Consider the following 23,485-nt stretch of genomic DNA (forward strand, 5'->3'; position numbering starts at 1 on the left):
TTGTGCATCATTTGTGTTTTACTGAAACTGCGATCGATCGAGGGGGGGGGATGATCGCAATTGTAGAACAAAGGGAAGAGATTTTAGGTACATATTAACGAAAATCGGTTAGTTAGAACCAGAGAGAATTGGGAAGCAGAGACGCGTGGATGATCTCAGAATGTAAGCAACGTCAGCAACGATAATGTTTATAGAAAAAATTACTCAATCCGACGTGAATTTGTTGAAAACGGAAAAACAAAAGTTACCTTAAAGTCTGTAACAATTCTTGGTGTTGTTTCGACTAAAACCAAGTTGAAAGGATCTTTATTTCAGCGTCTTGTATTCATTCGCATGCTAATCGATTTCGGAGACATTTATTCCAGTGTTTTCAAGTCGATTGCCAACGACTAGGCGAGCAAAGGAACCAGTGTTTATGCGCCACGCATGCGTGAAGGTATTCCTGTCAACGACCGCGTACCTGGACTGGAAACACTAGTCTGTTTGTAACAGTGCGGATGCGCGTATGCAAATGCATGCAAAGTGACATCATCGTTTGAAAGAAAACAATAAATAAAAAAAAAGAACGATCACGTTAGAGACGTGGATGACGTTCCTGATCACATGCGAAGCGTGAATGGCGATCGAGAAGACGATCACGTGATGAACGTCACAGCGATAACAAGAGAACGGGGAAATGAATATCATTGTACAAATAAATTAAAAAAAAAAACGAGTTGAAAATCTTTTCTATCCTCTCCTTTGCGACTGAGACCACAACGTGTTTCGTTCGGTGGACAACGTCTACAGTTAAGATTAGTATGTTGCAGATCGAATGTTCACGTGTTCAACCACACACACACACACACACACACACACACACACACACACACACACACACACACACAGTATGTTACAATGGATGTGTTTTTACTCCCATAACGATAATGATTGGTGCAAAAATAATGTCGTCAAACGTAGAAAACGACATTATTTTTGCACCAATCTAATACATTTAAATACACGAATTGATATCAGTATGCCCCCCCCCCCTATGTTGCACATGTGTCATTTTTATCTCTGGTTAAATTCTTGTATATAGGCTGTATGTAATGTAATAACTACTGATAGGACGAATCTAATCATTTTCCCGAATCCGATACAATTACCGATTCTGTACTAAAGTCTCAATTCCGATACAATTACTGATTCCGATTCTGGTTCTTTTAAAATCTTACATATATAGAGTTGTTTTTTGGGGTGCTAATATGATTGACCCCTCTTTCCCTCTCCGCAAAAGCCAAATAATATTTGCATATATTTTCACGAACATGAAATACACTTGGGTGGGGGAGTGATCTATAGATTTTAGTTTTGTCGGTACTTTAAAATCAATAAATATTTATTGGTAATTTAAAATCAATAAATATTTATTGGTAATTTAAAATCAATAAATATTTATTGGTAATTTAGAATCAATAAATATTTATTGGTAATTTAAAATCAATAAATATTTATTGGTAATTTAGAATCAATAATTATTAATTGGTAATTTAAAAACAATAAATATTTTTTGGTAATTTAAAATACAAATTTTTTTATTGGTAATTTAAAATAAAAAAAAATTATTGGTAATTTAAAATCAATAAATATTCATTGGTAATTTAAAATCAATAAATTTTATTGGTAATTTAGAATCAATAATTATTTATTGGGAATTAAAAATCAATAATTATGTATTCGTAATTTAAAATCCATAAATATTGATTTGTAATTTAAAATCAATAAATATTTATTGGTAATTTAGAATCAATAATTATTAATTGGTAATTTAAATCAATAAATATTTATTGGTAATTTAGAATCAATAATTATTAATTGATAATTTAAAAACAATAAATATTTTTTGGTAATTTAAAATACATAATTTTTTATTGGTAATTTAAAATAAAAAAAAATATTGGTAATTTAAAATCAATAAATATTCATTGGTAATTTAAAATCAATAAATTTTATTGGTAATTTAAAATCAATAATTATTTATTGGGAATTAAAAATCCATAAATATTGATTGGTAATTTAAAATCAATAAATATTTATTGGTAATTTAAAATCAATCAATAATTATTGTTAATTAAAATCAATAAATATTTATTAGTAATTTAAAATCAATAAATATTTATTAGTAATTTAAAATCAATAAATATTTATTGTTAATTTAAAATCAATAAATATTTATTGTTAACTTAAAATCAATAAAAAATTATTGTTAATTTAAAATCAATAAATATTGATTATTGTATAATGAATACGAGTGTTACATGATAAGGGCTGTCCCCTTTTCATGTAAGTATAAAAATAGAGAGATTTAGTTAAAATGAAAATTAAATAGAATAGACGAAATTCGAACCTCGTAATTTAGGTTTAGAAATAGATTACGTGTGGGAATTAGAAAATGGAATGTAAAACAAACGATTGTTAGCTTAGAGATAAAATAGTTTCAGGAAAAGAATGTGCACTGTCAATTTTGTTATGAAAAATTCAATTGAGGAATGCAACTATAGAATAATTTAATAAACATGTTTTTAACATATTGGAAGTATAGGTTACTGAGAATATAGGTTAAACTTCCTTTTGTAAACAAAGGAAAAAGTTTTGGACAAACATGTCCAGAACACGTGAAAGAAGGCGCATGTTTAAGCATGTGTATGACGTCATGGAAAATAGAAAGTTCTAGATATAGTTAGGAACTTGGGAGAGAAACTGGGGAGAGTGAGAGAGAGTTTGAGGTCGACAGACGACAATCCAGTTTGACATTCGAACGTCTAGAAGCGAAACGGTCACTTTGAAACTTAATATGTGAAGCTTTGAATTCTTGATGAGAAAACCACGGCCGGTCGTGAGAAGAAATACATCCATCATGTGTTTTTATAAACGTCGTCTTTGTGTTGTGATTCTACCAAAAGGTAAAGTGAAAATTGTTATTATATGTCTATATATCTGTGTTATAAAATGTCTTAACATACACATCTTACATACCCGTATCGACATCTCATATCGACAATGTGAACTCTACATCTCATATCTACACTAAGACTGTCTGAAGACTATCTCCTCACTCAAAAAGTTTCCATCTACACATCTAAGTATGAACTTTTTTTAATATATATGAATATCTTCATAAAACGAACAATCTCTCTTACAACAACATCCCTCTCTCTTTTACAACAACATCTCTCTAAGATACAACAACATCCCTCTTAATAAAACTCTCTCTAAGACTCACGTTTAATGAAACCCCTATATAACACGAGCAATGAAAGATAAAGTTTTAAACAACAGCAAAGAAAAAATTTAAATAATCGTTTCTGACGTCGAAAAATAGGCACAAATTCTGCCGATTTCTATACTGATTCTGATATTGATTCCGATACACCCAAAATGTTCTGTATTTTTTTTCATTACTGATTCCAATTAATCGTCCCAACACTACTAATACTACGAGTTAAATTTAATGCAAATCTGGGAATCATTTTTTCAATTTTCACATTAGGATTAGAGCTTCCATCCTATTTTTTTTTACCTCTTTTGCATAAAACTAAATCCAAGAGATGTTGCGAGTTTGTCTCTGATGTATCGTTATTTTCATGGAAAGTGTTCGACTGAGCTTCAGTCTATGGTCCCCCCTCGCCAAACTTTCACAAGAAACACTCGTCTAGCTGAAAACACTATCAATAATTCCCCCCCCCCACTCTTTATCTGTGCCTAAACCTAAACGTAGATTCCATGAACAAAGCTTCTTTCTTAGAACTGCACGTTTGTGGAATTGTCTTCTGTTTTCCTGCTTTCCGGCTGACTACAATATGGTTGTGTTCAAGTCTAGTGTAAACAAGTTCTTGATGAGCCGTTCCATATAAGTTATCAAATTTACCGAATTTTCATTACTAATGATTACTATATTTTCCAATTTCTACTGTACACTCTTTAACCCTTATCTTTGAGTGGCCTCTTGGCCTTGATAATGCGGTGATGCCTGTGTAAAAAAAAATATTAAATATTACTCACATCATGTACATTTACGGCTGGCAGCTGTGTTGTTCAAAAATAGATTACACTAATATAATAATCAAATATGGATGAGACAGATTCACAAGAGAATGTAATTTCAATTACAAATAGCAAAAAGCTCGATGCTTAGAAAATAAATAGAGCTTGTACAGTAGAAACGTTTGTGTTGTTTCTTATTTTATTTTTCTAAGACACACACACATTAAAATTTATAAATTCGTCTGCACGGGAATTATAACATTCACCCATACCAAACCTCTTGGGTCAAAAAGCAGGGCGCTTAAGAAATGGCCGATGTAGCTAAAAGCACCTTTGTTGCTTTTTCTTTTTTTTAAATGTGAATTTTTAACTAACCAGAGCTTGATTAAAAAAAAAAATATTTTTGCAAAGAAAGATGGTGGGATCCTTCTACCGCTCCAGAAGATATCTCACTACTGATGCAATTCTCTATCTATATAAAAGCCAAGTACGCCCAAGGATGGAATACTGTTGCCATATCTGGGCAGGAGCTGCTAAAAACAGCCTATTCTGCTTTGACAGAGTACAAAATAGACTTCGTGGCTTAGTGGGGGATGTCCTTTTCTCTACCCTGCAACCTCTCTCCCACAGAAGAGACGTTGTGAGCCTATCTTTGTTTTATCGTTATTTCCATGGCAGGTGCTCGTCTGAACTCCAATCTCTGGTCCCCCCCCTCGCCAATCTTTCACGAAAAACACCCGTCTAGCTGAATCCATTGTAAAAAATTTCCCCCACTCTATATCTGTGCCTAAATCAAAACGCGGATTTCATGAACAAAGCTTCTTTCTTAGAACTGCACGCCTGTGGAACTCTGTTCCGTCTGCCTGCTTCCCACCGGACTACAACTTGGATGTCTTCAAGTCCAATATTAACAAATTCCTAATGAACCGCCCCCTTAAGTAAACACTTCATCAAATCTCCACACTAACGTACTGTACTTGCAATAACCCTTATCCCTGAGTGGCTTCCGGGCCTTGATAAGTGGTGATCACTGTGTAAAAAAAAAAGCCTCTGGGGGCCCGCTAAAGAAATATAAAACGCACGGAGAACTTCTCTCGTTAGAGAAAAGGATAACCGACACCAACAGCAACGCTCGCCGAGTGAAATTCAGTAGCTGAAATGACAGCTTTTCTCGCACGTCAAAGAACATTACTTGATTCTTTCTTTCTCTCACTTCGCTATAACACATAGTCGGTGTTTTTTTCTCACGCTCAGTCTTCACCTTCTTCCTCCCTTCCTTCTTTCATACGAACCGCCACCTTTTTGCACACTAAAAAGTAATTTGTTTTCTTTTAACGAAAATAAACATAAGTTTATTTTATATTATTTGATAGTGTATGTTTTTCTTTTTATTTATTTATTTCAGGGGATTTATGCAAGTCTCCAACATTCTAAGTCCTGGATATGACCTTAAACTATATCCGATGGTGAGGCCCCAGCTTACGGGCTTTGGGGAGTGTTGAGCCACCCTTTAATTGTCATTGCTCCCAGGTCCACTCTGACCCGGAGTAGTAGTACCTGTTAAGGTCCCAACTATGGGTTAAATAGAAAACAACAAATATATTCTATTAAAAACTTTTTCTTCAAAATCTTTTGATTCGGGATTAAATAACCTGAAAAGGGTTGCTATGCCGTAAAACAAAAACAACCAAACAACCAACCAACACTCTAAATACGAAATTAATTGGTTCCGGCTTGGCTTTCATATCCTGAAAGACGTAAATTACACGTCTAATTCGTTTCAAGCCCTATGAAAACACTCATTAAATTTTATAATCGGGGTAAAACCAGAATGAAATAAGAGCCAAATAGTACCTAATCTAACTAATATCTGTAAATGAAATACTCGTTTAGCCAAAATCACTATTCATAATTTCTCCCACATCTATCGGTGCCTAAACCTAAATGTGGATTCCATCAACAAAGCTTCTTTCCCAGAACTGCCCATCTGTGGAACTCTGTTCTGGTCGTCTGCTCTCTCGCCGACCACAATATCGTCATCTTCAAATCCAACGTAAACAAGTTCTTATTCAACCGGCCTCGTAAATAATCTACTTCTACCAAATTACTTCTACAAACGATTACTACGCAACTGTACCAATGACTACAATACACATATTAACCCTTATCCTTGAGCGACCTCAGGGCCTTGATATGTGGTAAGCCCTTTGTAAAAAAAAAATAGCTGGGGATAAACAAAACAAGTGACTGATGCATGATGGGAAATTTTGAAAAACATCGTTCAAATAACTTACTATTTATCTTTTTTTTTTTTTTTTTAACTTTTCTTTGACATCCAATTCTAAAATTGTCTTAATAAAAAACGACTACGAGATATAACACAATTTTTTAATCGTTAATCGTTACTCGTAAAGTCACGGCTTCGGTCAAACAGCAGGCGCGCAGAAGAAAAAGGATTCAAGGTGAAATGGATTATTTACTTTCTTACAACTAATTGGCGATATTTAAAAAATTAATAACAAAGCCCCCCACCCCTTACAAAAATTTCAGAGGATGTACGAGAAAAATTAAAACAGAAAATCTTTCTTCAAATGTAAAAATTGTAATGCGTACAGCTTCAATTTTCAAAATAATTTTAATTCATATGGGGGGGGGGGTGGAGTAAGTAGAAAAAAATGAATTCAAGCCTATTTGCAGTTTTTTTCTTCCAATTTTCGAATTTTAATCATGTCAAATCGCATTTTATTTCATTTTGTCCGATTAATTGTTGCTATTTCTTCTGATGAATTAAGAGCATAATAGGTTGACTGATTGGTGTGACAATTAAGTGATTGATTTTACGCTACGAAACAGATACTGTCAAGAATTGTATAAGTCAACTGAATCTATATATATAAAAATGTAAATTTGGTTCGTTCCAAACGAATAAAACTATATTTCTACGTTACCAATTTATTTGAAATTTTCAGACAACCCATCTTTAGAGTCGAGGCATGTTTTTATGTTATTAAAATAAATTTACCCTGCGAATTATTAAAATATTAAAAAAAATAAATATATTTTTTTTAACCGTGGTGCGAATCTGTTCTGTTGATAAAACTGAACTTCCGGTTCGATTCATTTCACAGCCACAAATTGACGAAAGATTTCATTTTCTGTTTAGTAAGTAAAAAAAACAAAAAAACAAAAACATAATTCATTTGTTTATCTTCCATATTTTTTAATTTACACATTTTTTCTTTATTATATGAGGCCAAAAAAAAGTTTGTCGCTTGCTTTTTGAGTTTTTTTTTTGTTTTTCGATATAAGATTGGTTGGAATAAAAAAAAAAACACGATTTAAAAAATAGCGCGGATCACTCTCTGCATTAGCACCGAAAAATGTTACTAACCATTTATTAATAATTTCTCACTTTTACAAACATTTGATTTTAAATTTCTTTTTAAATGACGACTTTTATCGACTTTTTTTTAAATACCCCCCCCAATGGTGTTTATTCCGAAATCCGTTGTGAACATGGAGAGGTTAAGGGTGTTTATTCTGAAAGCCGTTCTTAACATTTGTGGAGGTGGACCTAATGTAAAAAAAAAAAATAAATAAATAAATTAAAAAAAAAACTAAATCATTTACTGATAACTTCTCACTTTTACAAATATTTTTTAATTTACATGCGCGGATGAACAAATTGTTGAATAGTGCAGAAAACAAAACGTTTTTTCAATAAACTTCGGGATAATTTTTTTGGTAAATATTTACATTTAGGTCCACCTCCACAATTTTCTTTTTTAAATGACGACTTTTATTGATAAATAAATTTACTTCTCCGCAGCTTTTATTGATAAATAAATCTACTTCTCTGCCACGGGCACTGAACCTCTCCTTTTTTTTAAAATAGTATTTTAGGGTGGGTATGCTGACAACAAATATCAGTTAAATTTTGCAAATAGCCCCCCCCCCTCCAAAAGTGATGTTTATTCCGGAAGCTGTTCTTAAGATTTGAAGGTTGGGGGGGGGGGTGATTCCAAGGTGGACCTAATCTAAAAAAAAAAAAAAGTTTTTATGCGCAAATAAGCAACTATTTTTTTATTAACTTTTTTTTTTACTTTTTTATTAAAAATTTGGAAATTTCAATGAATACAATAATAAATCATTTATCATTAATATGTGTTTTTGGTTTTGTGTTGAATGAAACTTTTTTTCATTACAACAATAATGAACCAATTTAAATCTTCCGGCATGCGTTTAAGGGTTACGAAATTATCAATAAATCGTTTAGTTACTAAGCCAACGTCAGTAAATAAAAAAATGTTACGTGTGCATGCATTAGCCTTGACTTGGGGGGGGGCTAAGGGGGCGACCAATAATTATGCTGGTCGCCATGGAACTCAACGCCCAAGGAGTACCTAAAGTGGCACTTATGCACATGTTATTTTTTAAAATAGTATTTTCATGTTAAATTCAAATTTTACAATATGTTTTTCTTTTATTAATTTGTTAAGTGAAAGTACAGATAACCCGGTCGGTTTCTAATGTGAGGAAAATCTAGCCCCCCCCCCAAAAAAAGGGGTACTCTGGATAATAACAAAACATTAAAATTGCCTCAGTCTCGAAAGATTTCTTCTCTACTGAACGAGGAAACAAACGGTGAAGTGTAGTCCACCTTCTGTTTCTCTCCCCCTCTCTCTTCCTCTCTTAATATCTCTCTCTCTATCCATCTCTCCCTTTCCCTCTCTCAATCTATCTTTCTCTCTATATCACCCTCTCCATCTCTCTTTGAGCCCCTTTCTCTCTCTAACTCCCTCTGTCTCATCACTCTCTGTTTCTAACTCTCCCCATCTCTCTGTTTATCTATCAATCCCTTTATCTCTCTATCTCCTTCTCTTTCTCTATTTTCCTCTCACTTTCTCTTTCCTATCTATATATCTTCCTCTCTATCTGTCCATCTCTAATCCCTCATCCTATTTTAGTCTCCTAAATTAATTACAGTGAATAAGGCATTGTCAAAACATGGATAAATCCTATTTTAGTCACCTAATTTACTGACTGTGAGAATAGAAGTTATTTGGAAATTACTGCTACCTTGAACAGCACCAGAAGTAACTGGTAAAACCTTTCTAATTAAATTGATTTTGGCAGCCATTTGGTAACAAAATGACATAGCCTTAGCCCTTTGCTGCATGAGGAATACCTGCGACCTTGCTGCCAAGTAGAAGAATTATTTATTCTACTTTAAAACATTCAATTTTTCAAAAATCTCATGTTCGACATCTCCAAAACATCCAATATGGGGAAAAATATTGCAAAAATGCAAACTTATTGTTTAGGATGAATGCACAATGGTACGCAAAAAATCACTTGAGGCTCTTGGTCGATCCTTGCAAGATTTGCGTGGCAATGTCAGACCATTTGAGCATGCAGTAATATTGCTTGCAGGAGATTTCAGACAAATGTTACCTGCTATTCTTCAATCAACACTAGCAGATGAAATAAATGCTTGCCTCAAATATTCTACTTTTTTTTCCATGTGAAGACATTAAACTTAACTCAAAATATGCATATCCAGTTGCAGACTGTTCGATCCGCACAAAACCTTTTGCATCACTTGTGGGAAATTGGGTACGACAAAGTGCCAGCTGATCAGAGTTAAGGGCAAAATTCTTTGACTTTTAACTTCTGTAATTTCTGTAATTTTATTTCATCAAAAGAATAGTTAGCTTAAAAGGTTTTTGCAGATATTCAAATTATAAGAATTCCATTTGACTGAGTGAATGGGCTATTCTTGCAGGTCAATACAAAGATGCCCACGAACTTAACGCTATTATCCAATGTAAAATTCCAAGTGAGGTAGTCAAATACAAATCCATCGACACTGTTGTGAAAGCAGATACAGTGGTTAATTATCCAACAGTTATATTTGCCAGGGATGCCACCGCATGTATTGCAACTGAAATTTGGTGTACTAATTATCATGTTGTGAAATATAAACCAATCCAAGCTTTGCAATGGCACATAGCTTGCAGTAAAAAAAAAATTAACAAACAATATCATAGAAACAACAATCTTAACAGGACCTTTCACAGATGAATATATCTTCATTCCATGCATTCCTATGATCATTACACTTTAGGAAATTGAACTTTCCAATTTTATTGTCATTTGCAATAACCATCAACAAAGCACAGGGAACAATCTTTACAATTGTGGGCCTTACAGTTACACACTGACTGTTTTTTCACATGGACAATTTATATTACGTATTCAAGAGTCACCAAACTCTATATCAGCTAAGAAAATGGAACAACAAAAACTTTGTACCCATGCAAAATGGAAAATTAAACCTATACGAAACATGCTTTTTCTCATTTTGGAACTTTTTCCATTGCGCCAATTTGAGCCACAACAACGCGTGGCAGGGTGCAGGTAGCTAAAGGAATAAATTATAAGACGGTCGACATCATGAATTTTGGAATATATTTTTTTGTCATTTATTCACTATATATATATATATATATATATATATATATATATATATATATATATATATATATATATATTAGCATGGAGACCCGATGTTGTCCGGGAATGAATGAGAATATTTTATCGTCATTGAAATCAGTAAAATCGCCCAATGTAGTTTCCATTGCACTGAAGAGAACCTACACTTGATTTTATATACTTATTTTCATATAATAACATGAAATAAAGTTTAAAATGCTGATATCAATTATCATAGTTCAGTTGTGACATTTCGAATATACCTCTGTCACATCAAGGTTAATACACGGGTCCTGCTGGTTAATTAATAAATACTAAAAATGTCATTGAATAAATGTTAGTGAATGTTTAGATGAAGTTATAATAATTATTTCGTCTTTCCACAAATAATATTTTAACATTTATTAATTGAGGAGAAAATAAATGGAAAAAATGTATGAGCAGGTGAATAATAAAGCAGTCTCAGAACAGGCGGACCTCTGAAATGGGGGTGGTGGTCACTTCTTACACACAAAAAAGGATTATAATTTCAGTCTATGTACTGCCGAAGCGTGTACTCTCCGGCCCGATCTAGAATTGCTCAGAAATGAAGCTCATTTTGTAGTTTCCAGCTTCATGCGCACACAAGATTATATGAGAACGCACATAATAAAATGCTGCCCGCCATCTTTGTTTTTCCTTTTCTCGGCCTGAACTCACTCGCCGAGTACCCACAGTAAGACTTGTTTTTTCTTAGCTTCTAACCACATGCCTCCCTGATCTCAAGATCATATTTCGTAGTCTCTCATCCACTGTGGTGGTCGCCTCTCTCTACTTGGCCTCTGAGGTGTCTCGTCCTCCTCCTGTTGCTGCACATTCCCCTCCATTGCTTCACCTTCCACTGGTCTGATGTCGAGAATATGCCTCGGTACTCCGTCCACCACGATGTTGTTTATGGTGTTCCTCCCAGTCACGCGACCTCTACTCTATTGCGCGCCCACAGTGGCTTCATCCATACCTCATCCCCGAGTTTAATGATCCCTGTGGTCTCTGCCTCTCTGCTTGCCGGCTCAACCCTGGGATGTCTCCAGGAATATGCCAACATTGACAGTTGCGGAACCGTCTCTTGCACTTGTCTCAATCTAGACGACATATAATGCCAGTAAACGGCTTGCTCAGGTGAGGTGCCTCCTCTCTCGGCAATTGCCTTTATGGTGCGGTGGTTTTTCTCCATGATCCCATTGCCACTGGGTCTGTAGGCAGCTCTGAAAAATTGTTGGATATTCCACTTCCTCATTACTTCCATCTCTGCTACTGACTTGAATGCGGCCCCGTTATCGGTTAACAACTCTTCCACGGGAGCTCGCTCCAAAAACACCTCATCGAGGATTGCCACTATTTCATTGCTAGGACCTCCACGTAGCTTCTTCCATAGGGCAAATCGCCTGGGCCCGCAGTCAATCATGGTCAGGTAAAGTCCACCCCTGTAATGGGTGACATCGCATGCCAGTCTCTCCCAGGTCCCACTCACCCCCAATTGACCAGCTTCATGCGTGCTTGGAGCAAGATCAATCGACTGACATCTGTCGCATGTCCTGACCTCTTGCCTCACTTGCTCCTTGGTGACACTCGGGTCGACTTTCTTCACCAAGTACCACGTCCTCTCTACCCCCATATGGTGCAGATTGTGCAGCTCTCGCATGCCAACATCATCTAGATCAGATGTACAACAACATCTTTCTTTGGCAAAAGCCAACTCTTCTTCACTCTTGTGAGAGCATCTGCTCGGTTCTTCTCAGAAACCACCATGTCTACGCAAAGCTTCAAACAAAACTCCTGTATCAGCTCAGCTAGCATCCCAAGCCTGCGCTTCACTAACATCTCTGCTGCCCATTTCGTTCTTATCCTTTTTTCGCTTGAAATGAGGAACTTTAGCCAAGCAAACACCGTGGAAGTGTCTGTTTTGATGCAGATGTCACGCAGTCCCCATTTCAAGGCCAGATTGACCCCTTTGATTACCACATCTAATTCCGCTACATTGATGTGGCTGACATCATTTTTCTTCCTTAACCAGGCCGCATCTTCTGCAACCACTCCTCTAACTTCCAAAACGACCCCTGTTGCAATGCTGCTTGCATCACACCACACGACTCCATCCAATCTTTGCGGTACGTTCCAGGTTCCCCGGACTGGGTCTTGCCGTTCTGCTTCTTTCAGGAGCTCTTCCATCATGGCGACCGTTCTTCCCTCCACTTTATCAAGCCACGCCACCACGTCACCGTTGCCATTAAAAGGCTTAATCATGTTGCTTAAGCCAGCGTTGGCCATCGCGAAATAGCTTGAAGAATAAAGCAGTCTCAGAACAGGCGGACCTCTGAAATGGGAGGGGGGGGAGGGGTCACTTCTTGCACCCAAAAAAGGATTATAATTTCAGTCTATGTACTGCCGAAACGTGTACTCTCCTGCTTGATCTGGAATTCTTCAGCACCGAGAAATGAAGCTCATTTTGTAGTTTCCAGCTTCACGTGCACACAAGATTATACGAGAACGCACATAATAAAATGCTGGTCGCCATCTTTGTTTTTCTTTTTCTCGGCCTGAACTCACTCGCTGAGTACCCACAGTAAGACTTGTTTTTTCTTAGCTTCTAACCACACCAAGCGTCCAAGTAAATTTATTTAACAAGAACTTTTTCAATTAAATTTTTTTCTCAGTTTTAAAAGATTTTCAATAAAAAAAGACTTTTGTTCGATTAAATATTATCGTCACGTGATGAAAACTTTTTTAAACAAACTTTGAAAAGTAAGACAACCTTCACATCTAAAAAAAAAAAGCCAAGTGAAGCATGCATGGTCAATCGTGAGTGCACAGTGAACAAGGCATAAAACAATGACTAAGTTCAGCATTTCCCCCCCCCCGCCCCAAATTTAGGCCCAAAAGTCTCCAGGTGACGTAAAATCCTGGTGAAAATGAACAAACGGTGCAGTTCTAGGCCTTAACAGATGTAAATTTAGGTTCTGCACCATGCAGAAAAAAAAAATGATAAGTCCATCCTTTACCCCCCCCCCCATTTAGCCCTAAAAGTCCCCAAAGCCTTAACATAATTAAATTTGAGTTCAGCACCATGCAAAACTGCTAAATACACAGAATCACATACACAGAAAATTTTGGACAAATATGGTAAAATAATCCCAAAAATGGAGTGTTTTTATTAGCCCTAAAAGAGCCCCTGGGGCACCCAAGAGTTATCGCGAAGTATAGACAAACAAAATTATATAGAAATCAGTTAGTTACAACTTTTCAGAAATTTTTATAATAATCCAATGTATCAATTTTTTTAATAAGCACAAAAGTGTCAATTATAGCCATTTTAACCCGAAAGGCACCCCTAGTGGGGACAACCAGAGTTTTCCCGGAAAATCCGTTCTGTTACCTTTTTACTTGTATCATGCTTAATGTTTGTGCAAAATTTCAAAAAGTTCCAAGGCTTAGTTATTTAGAAAAGTGCGGATATACGAACGGACGAACGGACAAGGGTGAATTTACAGGTCCATTCTGCTTTTGTCGAAAGAAATGACTGTTTTGTTAAGGAAATTTTTGAAAATCAATGAAAATAAATTATCGACGGAATTGTTGTATCGTAATGCTCGAATAAAAATGAAAATATGATTATCTGGCGCGAACAGATGTTTTTATTTCCGAAAGAAATTTATTTTTATCAGTAAAAATGCTTTGTAATTTAGTTGACCCAAGTAGGATTACCCCCCCCCACTTCAACTGCGTTTTAATTAGTAATTAAAGGAGTATATGTATTTCGATTACAGCACGACTGGTTTATAATGTATGTTCTTGTATTAGAAATTAGAGAAACCGACGCCATTTTGAATGTTTAAGAATTTAGTACTGAAGCGTTCGTTAATTGAAAATTATGGAATGACGGATTAACGAAACTTAAGTGTTTAATCAATGCAATATCTGAAAATCAAGGACCGAATGATTAAAGGAGCCTTTATTGTATTATTAGATGTGTACGAAAGCGAGAAAATGTAGATAGCCGAAAATGCTTCTTTTGTGTCAGCTCATTTGATTCGTTCGTCTACTGGTCTTCATCAATTCGCAGTTTCGAGACCTGATTCTAATACAGATTCTAATTCCAGTAGCTTCTTTCCAAAACCTGCAAAGCTGTGGAACTCTTTCTGCTGACTGTTTTCCTCTTTTCAAGGTTAAGATTAATAGGCATCTCCTGTCTTTGCGATAATCATCTTTCGTTTTTGTTAGCTTCTTACATTAAGTGGCTTCACGCCTTGTCTGGAGCGATTTCCATTAAAAATATTAGTTCTTAAGTTATAATGTAATTTTGTTACAACATTATCTCAACATGTTTTAATAATAAAAAATAGCTCACCACTGAATGGAAAAATATTTCATTGAAAGTGGACAGTTGTGTGATTATAAAGTGTTTATTTATTTTTTAAAAAAGGTATAAAAATTCGAATCTCAAATGCTTTTAATTTAAGAGTACGATAATTAGAATGCAGAACTTAAGTGCAAAATTACAAGCTCATTTTGAAAGATTTAATTCAAAATGGCTGCCACATCGACTTAGTAACGTTAATAAAAAAAAATGGCGATATGCTATAGTTTTATAGTTCTAGCTTAAGTTAACAACAAAGAAACTAAGTAAAAAAAAAAACAAAAAACAAAGAAAAAAACTGATAAAGCGCTAATCTTGTCTTTTCAAAATTGAAAAGGTTTAAATTGCACGTATTTCCGAATTCTAGCACCAAAAGTAATTAGGTTAAAAAAAGAAAAAGAAAAAAAGAAACATGCCATACTTTACAAAACGTGGTCGGCGATCCTAAAGATGGAGATTCACATTGAGGATGTTTCCGATTGCTTTTTACAGAATAAATCGGAAATGGTCGAAGCTGTTTACGATTTTAAAGCCGCACAAAACTGTAACAATGCCGAGGAAACAAACATATAGGAATGCAAAACGGTTAGATCAGAATTAAAAAATATTTTTTCCAAAAGAAAAAAAATTGAAAAAAAAAAAAAATGTTGATGAATTACTGATTGGAAGAAATTATTTAACATAGTCTTAATATGGAAAGGAATAGAGTTTTTTTTTTTTTTTTGGAAATCACTCTAGATAAGCCATGAAGCCACTTGATGTAGATAGCTAACAAGAACGAAAAACGTTTATCGCAAAAACAGGGGATCTTACCTATAGTTTTAGTCTTAAAAAGACTAAGGCCATAGGTAAGGGGGAAACAATGAGCAGGAGGAGAGTTCCACAATTTTGCAGTTTTTTTTTTTTAAAAGAAACTATTTGAATAAGAATCTTTATTACAATGAATTATCAAAACAGCGAAATGGTGAAAACCAACGCGTCAAACGAGTTGGAACAAAAAAAAAAAGACACTAACTTAAGAAATGTGCGACGCAGACAGAACAGAGACATTGGTGATATTTGCTGCAATTATCAGTTTCCTAAATCATTTGACCATCTTTCACCAAGAACTGATTTCAAGAACCTTAGTTTTCTCTTCTTGAAAACATGACGTAATTCCTTATCGTTAGACTTTGTTTCGTCTACCCTGTTTTTGTGTCTACCCTGTTTTTGTGTCTACCCTGTTTTTGTGTCTACCCTGTTTTAACCACTGTTAGCCTTGTCTTGTCACCTATCTGTGATTAAATCGTGGCAACAATTCTGTTTTACAGACTAGGCTTTCCTAACATGCACTAAAAGCGACCCTTGTCAAAATTAATTCAGCTAATTTATGATATTTATTCTTTAAATACACCTTCCATGTAATGTTATAAATATAAAATAAAAATTACCTTTTTTTTTTCGTTACAATCGTCTGTTTTACGAAGACGAATAAACGCTTTTCATGCAGAAAAAAAAACACAAGAAGGTTCGTTGCGTTTATTCAAGGTTTTATTGGAAAGATTAGACTTAAGGAGGGAAAGTAATTATGTGAATTATTTTCATCCTAACTTATCTTCCTAACGAAAAAACAACAACAACAGCAACAATAACAACAACAACAACAACAAAAAAGAACGAATGACACAGACAGACATACAACATAGATCATTCTATATTATTACCTCGAATGCATGACTTCCCGAAGAGAACTAACTGAAAATTTTACCTTTCTTTCGTTCGAAAACGTGACGTCACTCGTCATGTCCCCATATCGTTTGGCTATGTTTGTCTATGGACCTCTTGCCTCTGCCTGGACAACTTTGAGAACGGTTCTGTTTGACAGATATAGGTTATTTTGACATGCATTAAGAGTGATCTTTGTCAAAATTCACACTAGCTTACTATTCTGACGGAACTTATCTTATGTTACCTATTAATAGACAATTCCAATATCAATAAATACCGGAAGACTAAACCGTAAGGTGTCAGTTGATATCCGGTGGACCAACCTAGGTTGTTCGTCGGCTATTTTATGCTTTACAATACACGTTGTTACTTTATTTTAGCGTTTTTTTTTTCTTTGTAACCATTTAACAGTGGCGACATCGGATTTCGAACTCACATAGGTCACTCGAAATTAAAATACCCCCACTATTAAAAAAAACCATGGCGTAAAGTTGAATTAAATCAAGCAAGTGTTCAGAAAACACCGATAAAAGGAGTAAAACAAGAACTCGTGAAGACCAAATAAGTGCGTGGGCATAAAAGTTTGAATTGCAAACTCGTGGAAAGTAAGAATGTTTTCATATTTTTTCTTCTTCTTTTCACGACATCTTAACGCACCTGTAAATACAAAAGAAAGAGAAATACGAACTATTCTTTTTTCTCGCGTCATTAAATAAGCGTGCCAGCGAACTTTTTTTTTACTTACCAAAAATAAAAGAAAAAAGTAAATCTGATTTTCAGCTTTTTTATTACGGTCAACATTTTTGTCTGTTCTATGGAAAAAAAGATTTTGCTTTGAAAAAGTATTGAATATTTCTGTCGACACGTATATTGTTTTCTCGTGTATGGAAAAGACATTCTTTTTAGAAAAAATATTCTTTCCAAAGAATTTAAAACTGTATGCTCAACGTTCGTTTGAAACGCGATTGAAGGAAACGAAATACGGTTCCCTTTTCTTTTTGTTGTTCTAAAAATACTAAAAAAATGATTAATCTGAACACGGTTTTGCAAATTTCTGTCAATTCAGTAATTTACCCATCATACAAAACATGAACCTATTACAAAGTATATTGGAACAATTATTAAAGCGGCAAATTGAACAACAGCAACGTGTAGAGGAAAGACAACAACAACAACAACAACAACAACCACTATTTGAACACCAGAAACGCTCAGTTTAAAGACAACAACAACAACAACAACAACAACAATTATTTAAACACCAGAAACGCTCAGTTTAAAGACAACAACAACAACAATTATTTAAACACCAGAAACGCTCAGATTAAAGACAACAGCAACAACAACAACAACAACAACAACAATTATTTGAACACCAGAAACGCTCAGTTTAAAGACAGCAACAGCAAGAACAACAAGAACAACAAGAACAATAACAACAATAGCAACAATAGCAAGAACAACAACAACAACAACAACAGCAACAACAATAGCGACAAGAAGAACAACTAATGAGGTTAGAGTCCCAGCAATAAGAAAATCAACAGCACATGAAAGACCTGCTTATTCAAGTCATAAAAAATAAAACGTCCACCGATAATAATACTGCATTTTCACAAGACTTAATATGGAATGCGATTGACAATTTCTGCTACGGACCCGAAGAAGGTAAATTATGTGATGCTTATTTTCGTCGGTATAAAGATTTTTTAGCATCGATAGCAAACAGTGGTTGAACCAGAAAAATGTTAGTTTACTATTACGGAAACTAGAGACGGCCGAGCATAACAAGTTTGTGGATTTTATTTTACTACGTAAAACGTCGAAATTAACTTTCGCCGAAATGGTGGAACTTCTTGCAGAACTATTTAGCCTAAAAGTCTTTTTTATTTTATAAGCGTTGGTCATGTCTGAATTTGCAGAAGAATGACGAAGATGATTTCGCAACGTACGCAGCCATGGGTTTAAACTTGCAGACCTCGATGAACACAATTTTAAATGTTTAGTATTTGCGCAAGTACTGACTTCTGGTCGAGATGCTGAAATTAGTAGGCGCGTCCTAACAAAATTAGAAAATGAATCAAACCTAACCCTAAAAAAGGTAATGGAAGACTGCCAGAAAATAGAAACTATTAAAAAAGATTCGATGGATATCGAAACTGGAGTCGCTCAGATAAAAAAGCAGTACGACAGTTAAAAAAAAAACACTTAAAAAATACAACAAAAAAAGACACATATCGACACATAGCTAAGAAAGAATTTGAGGAAAGAAAGATTCATGTAATCGATGTGGTTATTTGCATTGAGTTAAGGACTACCCATATCCACCAAGAAAATGTTTAATATGTAAAAATTATTACACAAGGGTACTCATTGCAGAAATAAAATTAAATACAAAACCTGAGTGTGATTGACAGAGATTGAAAATAACGAAGAAGGATCGCTAAAATATGTGACTAAAAATTCATGATAAACAAATAAAAATGCAACTCGATTCAAGTTCAGACCTCTCGATAGCAAATTGAATAAATCCACAATCTTGAAAACCTGCAAAACAGCAAAGGCCGTTAACGGTACGTAAATTAACTTCGAAGGTGAATTTTTAGCGAACGTCACATTATTGGAAAAGACGAAAAAATTAAAAGCTTATGTATTAAGGAATACCACTAACGTACTCGGGTCGGACTGGATGGAAGAGTGTACTTTATGTGACCTGCCAATATCTACATTCTGCAGAAAAACAGAATTATTGCCAGCAGAAACGGAGACGTTAATCGCGAAATAAAAATTGAATTTACGCAAGTATTTGCACCGGACATTGGAAAATGTATAAAAATGGCCGAAGGAATAAGATTAAAGCGGAATGTACAACGAATTTTGAATAGAAAACGCAACGTGACTTTTGCGTTGCTGGAAAAAAAATCAACCGGAAGCTCGACAGATTAGAAAATGTGAGCAATCTATCGAAAATAGAATACAGTCAGTGAAAATGAAATCAGGGGAAATCAGTGTTACGGAAGATTTTTCGACGGGATGGAATGCGTCTTTGGAGGACTTCCATTATCCCCTGTCAAGTTCGAATGAAGTTTTTACAAGACTAAACGGTGGTCAGATGTTCTCGAAAACGACCTAAGTGACGCATATCTAAATTCCAGTTGAAAATGAAAGTGCTAAATTATTCTGCATAAATACCCATTGAGGTCTTTACAGATATGAAAGATTAGCGTTTGGGGTCATGACGTAAAATGGGGGGGGGGTTCACCTCAAATACACAAACGGAATGTTCAAGAAAGATTATCGCTACAGTCCTCTGTCTCTTCTCTCTTGGCTGGCCGGGAATCATCTCCCAGCACCCAGAAATGAACATCGTTTTATAGGTTCCATCTTCACGCACACACGAGATTATGCGAGAACGGACGAAATAAAAATGCTGGCCGCCATGTTTGTTCTTCCTTTTCTTCGCCTGTACTCACTCGCTGAGCACCCACGGTAAGACTTATCTTTCTTGCTTCTAACCACATGCCTCCCTGATCTCAAGATCACATTTCATAGTCTCTCATCCACTGTGGCGGTCGCCTCTCTCTACTTGGCCTCTGAGGTGTCTCGTCCTCCTCCTGTGGCTGCACACTCCCCTCCACTGCTTCGCCCTCAACTGGTCTGACGTCAAGAATGTGCCTCGGGACTCCTCCCACCACAATGTTGTTACTAGTGTTCCTCCCAGTTACGCGACCCCTACTCCATTGTGTGGTGCAGCGCGCCCCCGGTGGCTTCACCTATACCTCGTCCCCGAGTTTAATTGTCCCTGTGGCCTCTACTTCTCGGCTTGCCGGCTCCACCCTGGGATGCCTCCAGGAATATGCAAACATTGACAGTTGCGGGACCGTCTCTGGTACTTGTCCCAGTTTAGGCGACATGTTATACCAGAAGACGGCTTGCTCAGGTGAGGTGCCTCCTCTTTCCGCAACTGCCTTTATGGTGCGGTGGTTTCTCTCTACGATCCCGTTGCCACTAGGTCTGTAGGCAGCTCTGAAAAATTGTTGGATCTTCCATTTCTTCAGTACTTCTGTCACTGCTACTGACTTGAACGCAGTCGCGTTGTCGGTTAACAACTCTTCCACGGGGCCTCGCTCCAAAAACACCTCATTAAGGATTGCCGCTATTTCATTGCCTGTTCCTCCACGTAGCTTCTTCCATAGAGCAAATCGCCCGGGCCCACAGTCAATCATGGTAAGGTAAAGTCCACCCCTGTAATGGGTGACATCGCATGCCAGTCTCTCCCAGGTCCCACTCACCTCCAATTGGCCAGCTTCATGCGTGCTTGGAGCAGAATCAATCGACTGACATCTGTCGCATGTCCTGACCACTTGCCTCACCTGCTCTTTGGTGATCCTTGGGTCGACTTTTTTCACTAAGTACCAAGTCCTCTCTACCCCCATATTGTGCAAATTGTGCAGTTCTCGCACACCAACATCATCTAGATCCGATGCAGCAACAACATCTTTCTTTGGCAACAGCCAACTCTTCTTCACTCTCATGAGAGCATCTGCTCGGTTCTTTTCAGAAGCAACCATGTCTACGCGAAGCTTCAAACAAAACTCTTGCATCAGCTCAGCCAGCACCCCAAGCCTACGCTTCACTAACATCTCAGCAGCCCCTCTCGTTTTTATCCTTTTTTCGCTTGAAATGAGAGACTTTAGCCAAGCAAACACCGTGGCGGAGTCTGTTTTGATGCAGATGTCACGTAGTCCCCATTTCAAGGCCAGATTGACTCCTTTTATTGTCGCGTCTAATTCCGCCACATTGATGTGGCTGACGTCATTCTTTTTCCTCAACCAGGCTGCATCTTCTGCAACTACTCCTCCAACTTCCAAAACGACCCCTGTTGCAATGCTGCTCGCATCGTACCACACGACTCCATCCAATGTTCGCGCTATGTTCCAGGTTCCCCGGACTGGGTCTTGCCGTTCTGCTTCTTTCAGGAGCTCTTCCATCATGGCGACCGTTCTTTCTCCCACCTTATCATTCCATCCTTGTCCTTCGGCGTGTCTCTTTATGTAGCTGCATGCTGGTCTAAGCCAGCTAGCAATGGGGTAATGTCCGATCAACTTTCCGCATATGGAAAAAAGTTCACGTCTGTTGAGTTCCTGCTTCAGTTGTGGGATTTCGTTTCCCCTGCGAAACTCTAGGCCGCCTGACGCACCTCGTTTCAGTTTTAGGCCCAAAGCAGCCCCTCCGTCTAATTTTTCCGGCTCTTTGGCGACCAACCCGAACTTCTTCAAATGAGCTACCACCTCCTTGGCAGTTACCACAGTTTCATTCACCAGAATGTCGTCTATGTATGAGCTCACTACCCCATCTCCCTTTCCCATTGTCTCCAGAATCTTCCTGAGGATAGTTGACATAATCTTGGGTGCCGAATTTAACCCGAACCCTACTCGTGTAAGGCAGTAGGTTTTGCCTTTGTACTTGACTAACTGATATTTCCAGAGCTTCTTGGCAACATGGAGTTGCAAATAGGCAGATTTTAGATCTACCAATGTAGATGCGCCATTCATCTGCCTCCATTCCCTAATGGTCTCACTGCACACATCTACGGTGTCGCCTCCCGTATGGCACTTAACATGGCCGTTCAGCTCTCGGAAATCCAGGACCGGTCTTACTTTCCCTTTAGTTGTTTGCAGAACGGCCATCAACGGCAAAATGCCCGACTCCACATCATCCGTCCAAGGCATCAGTATCCCTTCCTCAATCCATCGGTCGACTTCCTGCTCAAACTCCTTTCTCGCCCCTCTTCTAAGCGAATTTGTGTAGCACGCCACCCTGTTTGTAAGCGATGGTGCTTGATGTTTCCATGCCCACTCCACCGTCCACCGCTCTCCGTCGAATTCGGCTCGGAAGTCCTGATCTTTGATCGACAATTTTCTTTCCCTCTGTTGATCCCTCTGGGAGCGTTCTCCGTCACCGCGCACTCAGCTAGTCCGAACCTCACATCGTCACATGTGATGGTAACACCTCCAAGTCGGCATATAACATCCATTCCAATGATGGCTTGGACACCAGGCACCAGGCGATCAGTGACAATTGCATGGACCCTCATCCGACGTTCAGCAATATCAATAGTGACGGTCTTCTTCCCTCGACACTTCACTCGCGACCCATCGAATGCCACTACTTCTCCCTTCCCTTTCCATCTTCCGACCAGGGTAGTGTGCACCATGGTAGTGGTGCAGCCAGTGTCAATCAGGGCCATAATTTCCCGTCCTTCCACCGCAATCTTCTCTTTGGGCATCTGCTGCGGGTGCGCCTCTATTCTCGAATCGGGGCGGCCGCTGGCGCGTCGGCCTCCCCTCGCCAGTTTCCCGAACTTGTGCATTTTACCGCTAAATGGCCTCTTCGATTGCATTTGTAACACACTGTCCGTTGCAAGAACTTCCTGCAGTCTCTTCTCATGTGTGGTCCCCCGCATTCGAAACATGCGATCCCCGGGTTTGGCAGATTCCTGCCCACATCCTGCTGTACCGTTGCTGTCGTTCCTCCAGGCTCCGTGGGCTGGGTGCTCACTAAAATTTTCGCAGTTCTAAGCAGCTCACTCACATCCAGCGTCTCCACTCCCGGTACCTGCTGCAACCTTTTCGATATTTCTTCCGGGAACCCGGTAACAAAAGTCATCTTGACTACGTGACTCGTGGCATGTTCTCTGATGCCCGACAACTCAATCAATCTCCTTATCTCATTCAACTTTCAACTTATTAAAGGCCTCGAAAGGCCCCTCTGCGAAAGCTTCGATCAGTCGACCCTTGATGGCGTCTGCATCACCCTGTTCCCGCTCGCTGAGCTCCAAATAGAGGGCCAGTGCGTCCCCTT

Source organism: Euprymna scolopes, chromosome 21 (genome assembly GCF_053919585.1).
Source record: "Euprymna scolopes isolate OS-2025 chromosome 21, ASM5391958v1, whole genome shotgun sequence".
In the NCBI taxonomy this organism is placed as follows: domain Eukaryota; kingdom Metazoa; phylum Mollusca; class Cephalopoda; order Sepiida; family Sepiolidae; genus Euprymna; species Euprymna scolopes.